The 18,379-nt window shown below is 49.6% G+C and overlaps 1 protein-coding gene across 4 annotated transcripts in view; it reads right to left on the bottom strand.

The window, feature by feature from the left end:
- The window catches only part of LOC146551363 (nucleolar protein 4-like), a 112,500-nt gene that overhangs the window by 47,991 nt on the left and 46,130 nt on the right, over positions 1-18,379 (bottom strand). Inside the window, exon 1 of one of the 4 annotated variants that reach the window (XM_085260151.1) lies at positions 18,329-18,379. This exon is cut by the window's right edge and continues 400 nt beyond it. The exons of 2 other annotated variants lie outside the window; for them this stretch is intronic. The gene's annotated coding sequence lies outside the window, so the exon portion shown is untranslated. Of the gene's footprint in view, positions 1-1,694; positions 3,164-18,328 lie in introns of those variants that run through there. One more of the 4 variants, XM_085260152.1, reaches the window with a different exon arrangement.

The raw sequence follows: 18,379 nt of genomic DNA, 5'->3' as shown, positions 1-18,379 counted from the left end.
CTCCCAGGTGAGGTGTTTCTGGGAGGTTCTTGGAAGGAGACCAGAAGCAGAGCCAGGGGCTGCTTCCAGAAGAGCTGGAGGATGGAGACTCCTGCCCTAACGTGCTGTTAGACAGCGGACAGGTGGAAGCATGAGCTACCAGGTTATGACCACCTCGCTGGGTGGTGACGCTGAGGCGTTTCTACCCACGCTTACAAATGCTTTCACGCTCCGAGCCCGACATGAAAGTCAGATTTATTGGGATCCAAACAGCGAGCGCGTGCCCACACAGTGCCACGTTATGTGAGGCGGTTCGAGTCTCGTTATATTTTAATGAGATGATTATTAGCTTTGCCTGTCAGCAGCGAAGCTACTCCTGACTGTGTCCCAGCCATCAAACACACGTGCAAAGCTGGAATCAGCATCCCGGCGTTTTCCATAATTAGATCTCAGGCACTACGACCGCCTTTGCTTGTTACGGACATATTCAAGGAGACGACAGACAACGAGCCAAGAAGGTTGATGTTCTACAAACTGAGGCGAGGAGCAGAGACCTCAGAAACATCGCAGTGACATCAAAACTCGGAGCAGGAACACGATGCATAAAATGTTGAGCTAATAACGAGACAGCAGAACACGAATGACGTAAAGCCAACAACACAGATGCAAACGCACAAACACACGGGTTATTCCTGCGTGCTGCTAAAACATAGATGCATTCATATAAATGTAGTTCTGTCTCTGCATTGATTCACGTGACGCGGTTAGCATTGACTGCTCTAAAGTGTTCCCACAGAAGGCAGGTCGAGGTGCAGGCAGAGTTTAAACTGAGATGTTTAGATCTAAGGAATCAATCTCAGCTGCTTCGCACAGAAAATGCAAAAGCTTTCACGCACTCAGGATGAATGAAGCAAAAAGGGCTTCAATAAATATTAGTGGGCTTGTATTTAATATTCACCTGAGTGGAAATGAAACTTTAAGAGGTCACGGTGCTCTCCTCACTCACAGAGCCGCTGTTGATAAGATGATGAGGGCCAAGAAGCAGCGGTGAGCGTGTATCTGGGCTTTTGGAGCTAAATCAGAGCATTAGAGGAAATAAAGCTGATGCACTTTGTGCTGCGGCTGCATAATGAAATAAAACGGTGAAACACTGCAGGGGAATCCAGGGTTTCCATTTAAAGATGCAGTCTGTGCGACCGCTGCAGCTCCTGCATGAGTCTGTGTGGCAGCACCGACCCACATCTGTCTGTTAACGACAGCTCTCGGAGGAGGAGTTTCCCCGGGCTCGTCGTGCTGGATTAGCATCCTCACCGCAGACGCCATGACTGCACACGCTCACTGGAAGCAGCCCAGCTACACAGGGGGAAGTCCCTGCACGCCACTGACACACATACAAGAAGGCTCGCTCTGCTGATGTCACTGAGCTCTCAGGTGACTGACAGTTCAGCTCCTCCCACAGGACCTTTATACACGTCCAGCTTTCCTCAGGATCTGGGCGATGTGCACAGACAGGAAGTTGTGTCTCTGACTCTCTGTGTGTCATCAAGCAGCAAAAGAATGAAGCCAGTATAAAAGCACCCAAACCTACAGTTCCTCTGACAGCCAGCAGAGGCAGCACTGAGTCAGTCCCATGTTCAATGTTTACAGTACAAACTGTTTCTATAGATCATTTCCTGCCTTCACCTGTACGAGAGCAGAATGCTAACATAACTCACCTGCTGACAAGATAAGGGGCGTGGCCCCCTGTGGTGACACAGGTAGCTGCTAGGCTAAGCTGGACCTGTGGACCGCGTTTGTGCTGTTGAAGCTTTTTGGAGCATTTTAATTAAAGATGGAACAATCACAGTGCGGCGTCTTTGAAAGGTTAAAGGTCGCTCCAGATTTCTCCTCCCGTCAGCAAATCCAACAAAATCATGGAAGTAAAAATCCGTGTCCTGTGTGAGGGCTACAACTCCTGCCTTTGGCTGAAGGTCGTGATCCTGCATCTATGACGTCAGCAGCCTAACGCTAACGTGGATTTGTGTAGTTTTTGTTGTTGTTGCTCACACTGGAAATCACTATTAACAGTACAAGTTTGTATCTAACTCGAACTGCTTCTTCTCCTTGTGTGTGTGTTGTTTATTAATGTTCTCAGTAATGAGACGTCCTCATTTCCATACAAATGAACTCGAGCGCTCCTGCCTGATAGATACACTGAAACAGGGTTTGGAGCCATCGCACAAACTCAATAACACACTTTAACCTCTGTGTCCATGCTCAGACCGACATCTGCCTTTCCTTCTGTCTGCTTTTTAACAAATCTGTCATATTTACTATGTTAACATTAAACAGATCAGACGTTTATGATCCGAGTGCCTCAATGCTAACGCCACCACCCACTGGCTCCCAGCAAAACACCGACTCACACACAGTCCAACACTCCACACAAGCTAACAGCTAAAGAGGCTTTACACAGGGTTGAGACAGAGAGCACAGTACAGTTAGCCAGCTAGCTGCCAAGTTAGGCAGGTAGCAATTTGTCTACATTAGCATAGAAGCTAGCTAAAATTAGCCACTGGAGACCTGACTCACGGAGGGCCACTCCATTCACTGTTATAAGCTAATTTTAGCTAATAGCAGCAAGCACTGTAGCACTGTTTTCTTACACAGATAAAAAGACACTAAAGTCAAATTTGGTCAAAGACTTTTTTCCACCACATCATATCACTTCATTTCATATGCTAGCCTTAGCCTGCTCATTAACGCTACAGCAGGTAAGCTAACACAAGTAGCTAACTTTAGCTGTTTGACCCGCAAGAATAACTGCGTCAGTCTCATTAAGACCTTCAAATTATAGAGAATTGATGGTTTTCAGGATCAGATCCGACCCTTAACTCTCTGTTTTAGGGCTAGCTGGTTAATGACCAACATGGATGAGCTACAAACCATCCCACACAGAATAAAGTAATCCAATGATTCTCCATCACTACGAGAGACGTTGAACAAAAAATGTTCAGAAAAACCAAATTGAGCCCAGACTCAACATGGCGATGATGACGAGGAGGACTGAAGATTATGAGAGGTGTAAAAACAGTATAGTGCACCTCAGATGAATAATTAACAGCCTCCTTCCTCTATTGTCTATTTTTAACAGGAAAGGAGAAGAGTGAGAGAAGCAGTGAGAACCTTAACTTCCACCAAAGAACAACGGAGGCGGCTTAGAGAAACTGAGGAAGAGGAGGAGGAAGCATGATTGCTCCACAGCAGTCAAGCACACCTGTGGTTTAAAGTAAGGATGCAAACTAAAAACTGACCAACACGTCCCATCAGAAACACCTCCGTGGGTCGTTACAGATGGCAGGAAACGAGAGATTAACTCCGAGTAACGGAAGACGAAGAGGAGGAGAAAGTGGAGAGGAAGGAGGTGAGCTTTGGAGAACGAATTGGACAGAGGAGATTAAAATGAGACGTTTCGGAGACGAGAGCAGCTGAAGCTGTGAAGGATGTGAGGATGAGGAGGGTGAGAGGAGCATGTGAAGGTTTGAAAGAAGAGGGAGCAGTGGGTGGTGAGGAGGAGCAAATGAGGAAGATGTGGTGTAAATCGTTCTTTCTGAGGCTCCGGGTTTCTCGACCCACAGCCCTTCCTTGTCCCTGCAGAGATCAGTTAGTGGAAAATAAATTACTGCATCCTGAAATATTTCCTCCTGTAAACCAAGCCGAGCGTCCAGCTGTCGCCCAGCAACCGCGCTGCTTCTCATCTGTTTCTGTCCGTGTGCTCGTCCCAACAATGCTAACCACGTCTTTGTGTCTGCACGAAGGGAACAGTGACGGCAGCACACGACACGACCTCTGCAGAGCGCAGCAGGTCAGCCAGTCAGCCTCGATTTTACACCAAACCAGCATCTAAGACCCATTTGAAACACATTCTTCACTCTTCCCATATCCTGAAGCTGAGAGGCCTTCTTCTTCATCGTTAGCGCTGCCACAGCAACCATCAGGATGTTCTGCTGTTCGTGGAAAAAGCAGGAAACTGCTGAGACTTTGTTGACAGCTGACCTGTCACCTGTTCAGGTCACCTGCTGCACTTTGTGTTCGTGCTGATGGTTTCAGGTTTGACGGTTAGACCAACGTTAGCCTGAGTATGGAGAAGGCCCTGTAACAGCGTCTCTTCCTGTTCTTCTTCTTCTGTGGTATTTGTGACTACTTGAATTGACTTTATTATTGACTTCTCTGTTTGTTCCAGCATTACAGACCAACAAATGATCTCACTATTCCCATTCCTCCACCTCAGAGAGAGCAAACATTCCTCACACTCCTCGGTAACGGGACTGCAGGTGTCTGAACTACAACTTCCAGAAGAAAAACTACAAAATCTCACTTGACCGCCACGATGTTCCAGCAGGTGACGTGATGGAGCCCGTGTTATAAACTGGATCTCTGTGTTTCCCTTCAGGGTCCTGAGTCTCTTTTGTCCACTTCCTCCCTGAACTCTGGAAACCATCACCCACAGCAGCCTGCTTCACTGTGGGAGTAAAATTAGAAACCAGAGTTGCACCAGCCACACATTACTGTGTGTGTGTAGAAGTGCTCAGATGGCTGGTTTTCGTGTGTGTGTTTCCAGAGCAGAGCAGCCGGATCTGCTCCGAAGCCTTTGCTAAGCTAATCGAGTTAGCCACCGGACAAACGGAAGAAAAGGCCTCGTCCTGTCGGAGCTCATCTCCTCTGTTCCCAGCACATCCCTGCTTTCAGGAATCTCTGTCTTCCCAAACATTTGGCCCTTTCAGACAGACACGAAGACGGATGCAGGTTTTATTTAGAAACCTAACGAGAATCAGCACAGATGTTTGTTACTGCCACACTCTCTGGCTGTGCTCAGGTTTCATGTACCAAATGATCATTAGCCAGTCAGCAACAAACAGCAGAAAGAGAGCGCGGAACGACGATGTAAGTTACATTTATATTACATATAAATAAGTAATTGTAGTTTATGATGATTGTAGGTGGAAAAACTGCAAGGTTTGGATGTGACGATCTGATTGGACAGTTAAGGTTAAAGACGACGGCTGGTCTGGGGTCAGGGTTAGGGTGCTGCTGCACCAGGAGAGCACCAAGCTGTTCCAAAAACACCACTATGTGCATTAAAGGTGTTTAAACAGAAGTGTTGTAGCTCCAGCTCCATCGGATAATGACTGTGCTGTGGCCATGATGACCTCATCAAACGCCTCGCCGCTCACTTGCCGAGGACACGTAGAGAAGACGTACTCGTAACCTGACCCTCCACGTTAGACCTGACGGTCTTTCACCTGGATGTCACCTGCGGCAGGAACCTCTTGACAGGCGGAGCTGCTGAAGCCGGCTGCCAGCATCCATCACCCACTCACACCCAACGGCCGAGCGTACGGGGAACAGCAGGGCGCATCGTAAATCGGCCACCGTGGGAATGTTTATACTACAGTTCAACAATCGAATAATAAACCTGGTGATTTCATAAAGGCTCGTTTCATTAACTGACATTAACCTGAGACTGTAAACTGAGCTTAGACAAACACCTGATTATCCTAAATTAGAGATTAATGTCTCAGTGTGTACTCTGACAAACTGATAAGGTCTGTGGAGGCCCTGAGGCACACGCGTGTCTCATCAGTCACACGGTTCCTGAGCAGCAGCCGCCGCCAAACGTGTCCGGCTCACTTCATACAGCACGTTTCACGGTTAAGGAAACAGAAGGAGCTTCCTGCATCACAGACGGTGTTCATCCGACACAGGCTCACTGACAGCCAACCACAAAACAAAGAAATCGGAGCGACCAGAGAGCAGGGTGCACAGTGGGTGTGGCCACCTGAACTACCAATGGGAGTGAAGGTTACCTGACCCGTGATACAGGAGTAAACAAAGGATTAAACATGTGGTGACGCTGTGCCTATGATTACTCTGCTGTTAATCAGTCACACTTTTCACTGATTGGCTGTAAACAGAAGGTTTGAACAGCAGGTGGGCGTGGCTTCTGTCCCTGACTCGGTAAATCTGCTTTTATTAACCAATCAAAGCAGTTTGTTACTACGAGCTACATTCACAGGCACAAGCCGACCTGATCAGGTCTATGTGACATCACAGAGATCCACGAGCTGAAAAAACGGATAATCTGAGTGTTGAGGGACTCACACCGTCCGTGTTAACACGAACACACTCCACTGCAACAGACACGTGACAAGAACATCTGGATAACAAGTGCACATCTGTTTTTAATGAAAACTGAATCATTCAAATGTTCCCCACACATTTGCGGCGCCGTGCTCCTGTTAAGGATCCACGCCTGCCCCGAGGCCTGACACAGGCGGCTCAAACACACTTAATTAAAAGAAGCATGTCTTCAGATGGAGGACTTGAGCTTATTAATTCAGGTAGTGGGCAGCTTATGTAACACAAAGTCAGGACGATAAGCCGTCCGTCTGGCTGCGCCAACATCGCGAGGGGGCAGCCGTAAAAGTTCCCTGAACCGTCTTTCATGGAGCTTCACTATGAGGAAGACAGAGAACAGGAGCGTTTGTGATGAAGCGGCGGATCGTGTCCTGTCTGACGCTGGAAACACAGACAGGAAGTGATGGAGAATCATTGGATTACTGTGAGCCGCTGACCCGGCTCATGACCCGAGGGGACCAGGGTCACTTTAAGAAACCACACCTACCTGAGAGCCAATCACCAAACATCCTTCATCTTTTTATTATTCATGTGGATGAAAACGTCTCTCGTACTGAATTCATTTCAGTCGTTTCGTAACATCAAGGAAAAAAAGTTTGTTCTCCAAATAAAATAATTGCTTTGCATGTAATCAGATTACATAATTAAACAGTATCATCCCTGGATGCTCTCAAACAATTGCAGTAAGAAACCGTTATCCTTAACCTCGAAGGAGAGGTCAGAAGTCAAATGGCTTCTTGTCAGTTTTCCACCAGTAAATGACGATGTTGACCTCGGTGGATGGAAGTTCGATCGGGATCGGGTCGTGAAGAGCTCCGCCTCACCTCGGCTGCTGAGCTCTGGACCGTGCAAGAAGGCGGAGCTTCAGGTTTGGTGCACAGTGAGATTCTAGGATTTTGATTGGATGTTACTGGGCACGCCCTCGTCCAAACTCCTGGAAGCAAAATGTGTGGATGTGGAGTCGAAACAGTTCTAAAGCTACTGTGATGATTATTAACGATGTTAAATCTGTCAAACACAAAAAGAGCTGCTGCACATTTTATTTTGAAAGGAGACACGGCTTGTTCCTGTCAGTGCACATCATGTTTGGTACACAAACTGCGCCTCTCTCCTGGCGGAGCGGCCGACATGAATTTCATTAAGAAAATCAATTAAGGTGGACGTCTCTCGCCTCACACGGAGGGGCGGAGGAGGGCGGTGCGCCTCGTTCTTTGTTCTCTTTGTTTTAGAGGCCGCGGTGCTGCAGAGCCGGACCTTCAAGCCCCCCATGTATCTCCCCCTATTGCTGCCTCCCTCCCCCCATCCCTTTACCCATCTCCTCCTGCTGCCCCATCCTGCCAGCTCCTCCTCCATCAACTCTCCATTACCACCTCCCCCACCTCCACAGATTTCACGTTTTCATCCTGCCCCCACCTCCTCCCCCTCACTGTCATGTCTGTGGTTTCCACAGAAACTGATGTCTGTTCTAATGATGCTGATTTGATAAAATTCTGATTCCATAAATTTAAGAAACGAGCCTGAAACTACTGGTCATCATCTACTCCCTTCATCATCACCATCACCACTACAGGGATCTTCACTCTGCAGCTCGTGCTGACATTTTACTTTATGAGCATGTGTTGGTGAACCGAGTGGTTACACCACCACCTCAGTTTGGTTTTTAACGTTACTGTTCATTAACAGAAACATCGAAACGTGCTGAACTTTTAAACACGTGCCAGTTTATCTACGAGTGATGGAGCAGCTGTATTTTCCCTGGTTGTCTCCTCCAGCGTGAACAGGAAGTGGCTCACTGTGGGCGAGGACAAAGAAAGAGCGTGTCTGTTGTAACACCAGAAGCTTTGATTTTAGTCTTACTTCCTCATCGTTGTGAAATATACAAAATATTCCACATCTACTAACCAGATATTTGCTCAGAAGTTGATTGCTGGAGTCACCAGTTTGTCTAGATTTGGGTTTTAATGATGTGAACATGCTGTAATCCATTTCTGACACAAAGGAAAAAAATAGAATCATTTAAAAACAAATCCTTTCATTTAGTAGCTACAACCGCTCCACTCTGGACACGGCAGATTCAACTGTCCTCATCAATCCCAACGGATGGGTGGATGATAGATGGATCTATGGGTGGAGGATTGGATTGATGGACGGATGAGCGGTCCATCCATATGAGTGGATGGACCACGACGGTCATGACGAAAACACGCAGCTTCAGACGCCACGACCCAGCAGGTGACGTCATGATGGCCGCGTCCTTCAGGAGGGACGTCTCAGCTTTGGCAGAGGTGTGCATGTGCCCAGCAGAGAACCGTAACACATTAAACCCGTCGGTTTTAGTCAGAACAGCAGGAGAACATCCCGCCTGCAGCAGGATAAATGAAACCCACTCAGACACAAAGAGCTCGGCTCCGTTTGTGTGCTGAAAGCTGCTTTCAGTGAGTCATCGTCTCGATTGAGCGGTCGCGGTGAAAATCAGTGCACTGAAGAGGCCGCGGTGCCGAAGGTGCACGGCAGCGTCACCGTAATCACCACAGACATCTCACCGCCTCCTGGGACCGAGCAAAGGATGCAACGCCTAACCACCGAAGAGGAGCATACAGGAAGTGACGGGAGCCACGTTTAAACGTCGGCTGGACGGACACGTGGCGGAAAAACCGACCGATGCTCAGCATCCAGTCCAGCAGCATCCCAAGATCGATGACGGCCGGAGGGAAGAGGATCACCTCTGAACAGAGGGAGAGGGGAAGATACTGATAAGAAGCAACACACACACGCACACAAGCAGGGTGCAGGCCGGCTGCTCCACTGCAGAATATTGATCGCTCAGAAAACCAGCCTTGAGGAGGAGGTGTGTGTGTGTGTGTGTGTGTGTGTGTGTGTGTGTGTGTGTGTGTGTGTTCATGAACATGTACACACTGTAATGAAGCAGAGGTAGCACAGAGGCAGTGCATGTATGTCTGTTTCCTGTCTGTCAGCTTATAAAACCCTCACACACGCCGGGATAATCGATGAGCAGCTGCTGACCTTCGCTGAGTTCGGGAGGATGACCCCGGTGATGGTTTCAGTCTGCCGTTATTCTACTGAGCCGAAGGTAAAAAACTAGCCATGAAAACTCGCTCCAGCTTCTCAGATAAAAACATGAAGTAGACGTCAGATAAGGAGTCATATTGTGTAGTTACATCAAAGGTGCTGAAGGACTGGAGTTGCTGACAGTGGAGCTCGTCACAGACACAAGGAAACGACCTGAAGCAGAACCACATGAAAGCATCAGCCACACCTCTCCGGTGCAAAAGCTCCTCTGTCGAACCTCACAATGAAGAAAAGGAGGCCGCCACGTTGTTGTCACGACAACAACACCTATGAAGCCTCAAAGTGAAAGCAGCTACAAAAAGAAGGTCATCAGTTCCCTGGAACAACTTAAGAAGGATTCTGACACTCTCCGCCCTACATACTAGGGCTGGGCGATATATTGAGTTTTTTAAAAATATCGATATATTTTCATACGAGATATAAGATGTGACAATATCGTTTATATCGATATAGTCTATGTTACATTATAATTATACTTGTGGAGCCGCAGGTTTGCCTCTCTTTCGTCCACTTTTGTCTCTACACTGCGTTACTCGGCCTCGCCTCTCCTTCACTGAACACAACTCCCCCTCCCCCATAGCTTCACCTGCAGGCAATGACAAGATGAAAGCGGAAAATCTCCGTTAGCGAGTTACCGTCCGTGGGGCTGGACGGCGTCAACGTGTTAGCGAGCTAACCGTGCTAACGAGCTAACCGCGCTAACGACATGCAGCCCGGAGGAGCTGCACGGCCTAAAATCCTTTCATTTTCTCAAAACTCGACAGTGCGCCTTATGTATGAATTCTGGTTGTGCTTACTGACCGCGAACCGATTTTATGTGGTACACAGCGCTCAGCAATCTGTCAAATGTTTTAATATGACTTTGCTAAGCTACGGAGCTGCACCGCTTGATGGATTGTCGGAGGATTACGGCTACCGGGGAGGAGCCTCGCGGAGTGATACGTGCTGTGCTTCAACGTAATATTACCGTACTGTGTGTGTATAAGGAGCACAAATGGCACCTGTTCAGAGACGTGGTGCAGCTGTGAAATCTGTCTCTTTGTTATTATGCTCAGCGTCTATTAGTTTACATATTGACTGCACAATTGTGAGCTTTTTGTTATGCACAAAAACAAGATTGTTTTCTTTTATTTATGGACCATGATTATTTAATAAATGCTGATAATTTATTTTTGAGTAATTTCTTCGTGTACATCTACGCTGTATGTAAATAAAAGTGCCCGTGTGACATCTGGGACACAGTGTGACTAAGAACTCTCTTTTTGTTCTTAACTTATGGCTTTAAAAAAAAAAATCGAGATATATATCTTATATCGCCATCCAGCTAAAAAATATCGAGATATGAATTTTGGGTCATATCGCCCAGCCCTACTACATACCACCGCCTGTACCCAGGGGGCGTTATACCCTCTATATACTCCACAAAGAAGGAGCCCCACTCAGACCCACTGTTAGCAGTACAAAGTCAGCCACCTACAACATTTCAAAACACCACCACCATCCTAGCTCTGCAAACTCCCCTGGATCTGACGCTTGCATGCTGAGGCAGTGGAGACGGTCAGAGAGCGACCACAACAAGACCCCTGCTTAGAAAACAGAAGCTTCGCCCCGATCACACCTGCACACTGTTACACCACCTTACCTCCATAATTAAATACAACCAGGGCAGTCACAAACAGACACAAACATGTGGTCATCCAGACTGGGCTTTCATCAAAGAGAAGAAGGTCCGACACCAACGAGGAAGAATCACATCATCATCCCTCATGCAGCAGGTTTATCAGAGACGCTCAGTCTCCAAGCAGGACATCCCAGCACCAGACCCAGCAACACACTCAGACACAAACTGGTCCATCACAAACACAAACTCAACCACGTAGCTGTGCAGAGCTCAGACCTCCACGGGACCAGGCTCAGCTGTACATCTGCATCTAAAGGTCAAAGGTCACTCGCCGGCAGATTTCCCGCTGTGGCGAACGGGCCTTTAACCAGCTTTGCTGTCAGGCCGTTAGCGACTTCTGTTCTTCCACGTTAACAATCAGCCTCACCCGACCTTTTCCCAAAGCACGCAGAGCGTGTGTCAAACCACCTCCTCCGCCCTTAAAACCACCTTAACTCCGTCTCCCACGGAGACGAGAACCGACGACCTCACAGAGATGACTCCTCCCACTAAACATGACGACCATTTGAACAGGTTCTGGGTTTTTGCCCAAGTAGAAGCAGATCGACCTCAGACACACAGTGACCGTGGTCAGGACAGGAAGGAGTGTGTGTGTGTGTGTGTGTGTGTGTGTGTGTGTGTGTGAGTGAGTGTGTGTGAGTGTGTGTCTGAGTGTGTGTGTGTGTGTGTGTGTGTGTGTGTGTGTGTGTGAGTGAGTGAGTGAGTGAGTGAGTGAGTGTGTGTGTGTGAGTGTGTGTGTGAGTGAGTGAGTGAGTGTGTGTGTGTGTGTGAGTGAGTGAGTGAGTGTGTGTGTGTGAGTGAGTGAGTGAGTGTCTGAGTGTGTGTGTGAGTGAGTGTGTGAGTGTATGTGTGAGTGAGTGAGTGAGTGAGTGTGAGTGAGTGAGTGAGTGAGTGAGTGAGTGAGTGAGTGAGTGTGTGTGTGAGTGAGTGTATGTGTGAGTGAGTGTATGTGTGAGTGAGTGAGTGAGTGAGTGAGTGTGTGAGTGAGTGAGTGAGTGTGTGTGTGTGAGTGAGTGTGTGTGTATGTGTGAGTGAGTGAGTGAGTGTGTGAGTGAGTGAGTGTGTGAGTGAGTGAGTGAGTGTGTGTGTGAGTGAGTGAGTGAGTGAGTGTGTGAGTGAGTGTGTGAGTGAGTGAGTGTGTGAGTGAGTGAGTGTGTGAGTGAGTGAGTGTGTGTGTGTGTGAGTGAGTGTGTGAGTGTATGTGTGAGTGAGTGAGTGTGCCTTGATTGACAGTGTGTTCTGAACTGTCACCATGGAAACTGAACTTCCACAGTGCATGCAGAGTGAGTGGGCGGGGCCGCTCGGTGTCAGCGGCAGGATTCATGACCATTACTGAATCCAAACTACTGAAGCAGGAACGCACGCTGCGGATTTATTTACTCCACGAATCACGCGGCACGAAGCAAGGCTCGCACTTCCTGTTTCAAGAGCCGAGAAAGGAAAGAAGATATGCCCCTCTCTGCTCTATCAGCCTGCACGACACGCATGCTGATGACTGACTTTACACTCCAGGACCAAACGGCTCTGATGATACGAGGGGGGGGTAAAGTCTCAACTCTGACGACATCATCCGCTCGTCTACAAGGAAACAGGAAGATAACCGCCACTACAGGAATCAGTCAGCTGCTGGTTTCGTCAGTGGTCTGTGTGACGGTGAGCATCAGTGCCGCTGGATTTAAATACAACAGGAACAAACTGGGATGGGAAGACAGCTGAAATGCCACAGATACACCGTCTGCTACACCAGCTACACCACCCAGAACACACCAGCTGCTGTCCTGGAACAGAAGAGAAGCATTCATAAAGGTCAAACACCGACGCCGCGATTAAGCGTTCCACGGTTCCACGTGAGCGTCACGGCTGAGCGTCGGGAAAACACTGATCTGCGCACTAAATAAAATATCATAATCTTTGTTAAAGCAGCAGAAAAAACTACTTCAAACACTAAAGCAGCCCTCCGTCCTGTCCTCCGTCCTGTCCTCCGTCCTCTCCTACCCGCCATCATCCCACAGCACTAAGACGCAGAGCGGCGGACAAACAGCCATCGAGTTCATCCCAACGCTGCTGAGCGGCGAGCCTCATCAGAGCTGCTGTAAACAGCTAATAACACAGCACTAATTCTTCTCCGGCGCTGCAGAGGGGGCGAGACACCAACCAGAGACCCGAGCGTTCTGCCCTCTCTGCCAATCAGGAAGCGATCCGGCGAGCTGAGGCCCGGTAATGACGATCTAAGCCGGCCTAGTCCAGGCGGCCCAGATCTGTCCCGCGCTCGCAGATTAACCCCGATCTTCTGCAGGGGGCCGTCCAAGCCCCACAGCACGGATTACTCAGGTCAAAGGTCACCGATGGATTAGGCTAGTTTTACCGCCAGTCAGCACAAACATCACACCGACAACATCATTAACCAACCAGACGCTGCACCGAGGCAAAGGGGAGGGAACACAGCCGAAACATTAGGACCAGCTGCAGAGTCAGAGACTGTACCTGAGCGCGCACACACACACACACACACACACACACACACGCGCACACGCACACACACACACACACACACACGCACACACACACTCACGCACACACGCACACGCACACGCACACACACGCGCGCGCGCACACGCACACACACAGACACACACAGACACACACACACACACACACACACACAGACACACACACACACACACGCACACACACACACACACTCACGCACACACGCACACGCACACGCACACACACACACGCGCGCACACGCACACACACAGACACACACACACACACACACGCGCACACGCACACGCACACGCACACACACACACACACTCACGCACACGCACACACACACACGCGCGCACACGCACACACACAGACACACACACACACACACACACACGCACACGCACACACACGCACACACACACTCACGCACACACGCACACGCACACACGCACACGCACACGCACACACACACAGACACACACACACACACACACACACAGACACACGCACACACACAGACACACACACACACACGCACGCACACGCACACGCACACGCACACACACGCACACACACACACACACACGCGCACACACACACGCACGCACACACGCACACACGCACATGCACACGCACACACACACACGCACACACACGCACACGCACACACACACGCACGCACACACAAGCACACGCACACACACACACACACACACACGTACACACGCACACGCACACACACACACACACACACGCACACACACACACACACACAAGCACAAGCACACACACACACACACACACAAGCACACGCACACACACACACACACAAGCACAAGCACACGCACACGCACACACACACACACACACACACGCACACTCTATGAGCAGCAGCAGCTTCAGCACTGTCTCTACTAGCAGGACCTGCACACAACCCAGAGCCTCTCTGGAGGAACTCTGCAGTTCCAGCAGCTGAGAACCAACCACAGTCAGGAGCATGGCGGCAGGCGGCGCTGGCCACGCAGATCTCAGGTAATCACATGGCAGCACTTCCTGTGTGACCACAGAGACGGACACGTGTGGTGCTGGAGGCGGGGCTTTCTGGTAAATCAGCTGTTTTGCGTAGGTTCCTGTTGTGTTTGCACCTTTCGTCCACACGTAAACGGCGTTTTCCATCACTGAAAACTGAGATTTTTGAAAACTCCGTTTTTGCGTTTACGTGTGGACGAGGAAAACAGATTTATTCACGCAACCTCAAAGGTGTGCGCCGTTTTTGACGTCACGCTGTGCGCCACGTTATTGTTTACATGAGATTTCTACAATGGTGGATAGAGACAAAATACTGTTGCTGTTAATCTGACTGTCTGCAGCTCTTACACACTTACTGTCCCTCCATTTACACAGACAGAGGCGTCAGAGTGAGCTTTCATTCAACAGACACAACCCAAATATTTGAATAGATTAACTTTTTAATTTAAAGTTTAGATTTATGCATGCTGTATGCACTTTGTTCTTTCCTAAGTTGTGAGTCCAAAATACTGTCTTAAGTTATTAACGTTGGAAATGATGAAGGCACCTGAGAAGTAACACAAAATTATCTGCCTTTCCAGAAAAACACAAACTTTCAGAAGTACTTCATGTTTTGTGAGGGTACAAAACCCTGTTTAGTCTTTCCCTGCCAGGCTTCTAGACTTCTGATTGGCCAACATTTCATTTTTAGCGTTTACATGTGGACGGGATTTAAAAAAATGAAAACGGAAAATCTCCGTTTTCAAAAATACCCGTGTACGTGTGGACGTAGCCTCAGCTTAAAATCACAGCAACAGTGACCAACATGCGCTTCACAGGGGGGTGAAGACCCTACGAGGTCACGATGTTCTGTTCTGGCTGTTCAAAGATGCTCAGCGAGCAGACCTCGATCTCTCCTGAGCTCAGAGCATTTCCACGATGCACCACAGACTCCAGAAATAGACCCAGCCCAGCCAGAAGGGAGAGGAAGAGGATGAAGAGGAAAAGGGGATTAGGCTGCCCCCCCGGCCCTCCTGCTGTGCTCATGGCCAGGTCAAAGGAAAAGTGCAGTTATTTTGGATCTAATCAGGCCTTCACACAAGGACTTATCCTGGGAAGGCTCCTCCCGTCCTCCTGTCCCCTAGCAGAAAATGGACAAGACGAGGAGGAGGAGCCAAGGACAGCCCCGCCCCGCGGCACACACTTACATCTTCCTGTCAAATAGGATGACAATAGATTTCTGTTATTGCTTGTTTAGCGTCTGGACTTGTGAGGGTGTGATGCGTTTCCTGTGTTTGTGTGGATTCAGACTCCTGCAGCGATTCATCAGGTCTGCCTTCACGGCGAGGGCGGGACGTTTGATTTTACAGGAACACCCTGAAACGTACACGTCGCTGCGTCACGGCCACGTGCATTTATGAGCCTGTGTCAGCACAGCTGGACTCCGGTTGTCATGGAGACCCATCACATACCTGAAAGCTCACGCTCACCAGGCCCGGGTCAGATCCCGCCTCTACTTTATTTTCATTTATATAGACCTCGGTCTGCTCTGATTGGCTAAAGACAATAGTTTGGGATGTTACCGTCTTCGGTATCCCCGCCCATCCCAAACATTGGGAAAAGGAGCGCTGCGGCCTGCAGGAGTTACGACTCTGCTTCGGTGTTTTCTCCGTGCCGTCCTCCTCCAGGAATCTTTGTCATCTCATCATTTCCAGGTTAAAAAAAGCTTTTAAAAATATAGGCCCGTCCAGCGCCATCGTGGCGTCCTGCCATCATTTCTCCCTGCACAGGTGCTCACGCCTGCAGAATAAATCAACTAATCATTAATAACGGGTCTATCATAGCTCGTGGCTGTCATGTGTTTTACTCTTGCTGTAGACACAACAGCTACGCTGTGACATCACCATGGATTCAGGCGGCTGTCGGTCAGTCCAACAGCTGATCGTGACGCTACCAGCTGATTCCATCTGAATGGTGTTTCTGAGCTGCAGCGTCAAAGAAGAAGGACTCCCATCTTCTAATCTCCCATCAGCATCTATGTGATCCGTCCTTGTGACCGTGACACGTGCCGATTCGCTCTGACCGACATGTCATCAGGAACACGATGAGCCAACAAGGAGCGTGGAGTCCACTCGAGGCCGGAGGCAGAGTTTAAAGAGCCCGTCCTTCAGCTGGAGGAGCCTCGCTCTCAGAGAGCCTTCCACCCTGCTGCTGAAGGGCTCTCGAGCAAGGCGGCGAACTCTTATCAGCTCGAGGGCTGCGGCTCTGAATCAACGATCCAGCCGTGACCTCCGACCTCTGAAGGAAAGTCTCGTCTTGTCTTTGAAAGTAGAGAAACTAGAACCCTGGAAGAAGAAGAGTGGAAACGCAGAGAGAGGCGGTCTCTGTGTGAGCAGCAGGGTGTGGCTTTATGTCTTCGTCACAGAGACACGCCCACACTGAGCATGTGAGCGTGATCACAGGTGGGGACATGCCCGTTTGGCGAGTCCCAGCGTGTTGCAGATTTAAACGTATTCAACGTTTTTTCTGTATCTGTGCGAGACGTTAGACGAAAACACCGACAGAGTACAGGTGCACAAATATTAAACACGATGCACACACATCGCAGCGAAGCAGCAGGATGTGCTCGGACCCACTCTGTCCTGAAAATGATATTCAGATTTATTTACATAGTCTCAAATCACAACGCAGCCGCCTCGAGGTGCTGCAAGCTAACGGCCGAACAGTAACCCAGAGAAAGGCGAGCGCCTGTGAGCGAGCGCGTGGCAACAGTGGGAAGGAACTCTGGCCAGGAAGAAGAAGAAGCATGTCGTCAAGGGACAGAATATTTTGGACTGTCCTTCTGCTGTGAGGACAGCAGTGATGTCACCGCCGCTAATAAGATGTTAACCACACGTGTTTGAACGCAGTTTCCATGCAGCCATGTGATTGGTTAGAGCTGTGCAGGTGCATGTTTCACCTGTGCGCTCGGATGCTTTCAAGCTATTATAAAACATCAGTGAAATATTTGCACAGCAACATCAAACTGTGTGCGTGACGAGGATCAGCACGGTCAAAGCATAGCGCAGGAACGCCTCCATGATTTAAAACCAGCCAATCACAGCCCTGCTATCAGCTAACTGTTGTGCGGCTGTGTTAGATAAGATGAAAATTTACTGCCTCGCCACTCCTTCAAACCCACGCCCTCGCATCGTGTTCGTCAGCAGAGGGTCGACGGCCATCATGTGACAAGTTGAGCTGTTTAAGATTTCTCTGCACTCATAAACGACCACAGAGCAGGACGCCGAGCTCAGCGAGCTGTGAAACACCTGCAGGCTCAAATACAACCCGATCATAAACACCAGCACCTCTGTGGGGGGGGGGCTTAGCCCCTGTGGACTCGCCCCTGCTGTAAGGTAAAGGTTATACCACGTGACACGCCAGGAAACCGTCCCACAACCTCAAACCTGCCCGTCATCATGGAAGCCAGCAGACTGAAGCCCGGTCAGTGCTCACTGTCATCGATCGATCGATCAGATAATTCATTTATTTCAACGTTTTGTAGCAAAGCAGGTGAACATGAGAGTCCGAGCTCACGAGGATTCTGAGGCTTTCATTCACGCGTGATCGACACATCGACGCTCCGCTGACACGCGTCACTCACCGTTAGTCACCGTGTGCGGGTGCTCGGTCATTCCGCTCAACCCGCACGCACGCACAGACGTAAACACACGCGCACGGGAGCGTGTGCGCGGTCACCGGCTGCACGTGCGTGGCACCGGGAATATCACCGACCCCCCCCCCTCCCCTCCTGCCGCAGGACGCTCCGCGCAGTCCCGGGGAGCATCCCGGGTTCAGACCGCTAACCGGGACCGGAGTAATCCGCGGCTCGTAAACAAACACCTGCAGCCCGCTCACCTTCTCTCCTGCGCCCCGGGAACGTCCTCCTCCGCCGGCTCTCGGGCTTCT

The sequence above is a fragment of the Mchenga conophoros genome, linkage group LG20, assembly GCF_057382185.1.
Source record: "Mchenga conophoros isolate Kocher_MC1m ecotype Shallow Benthic linkage group LG20, M_conophoros_male_GT1.1, whole genome shotgun sequence".
NCBI classification, from domain to species: domain Eukaryota; kingdom Metazoa; phylum Chordata; class Actinopteri; order Cichliformes; family Cichlidae; genus Mchenga; species Mchenga conophoros.
This window is presented reverse-complemented; position numbering and strand designations above follow the sequence as displayed.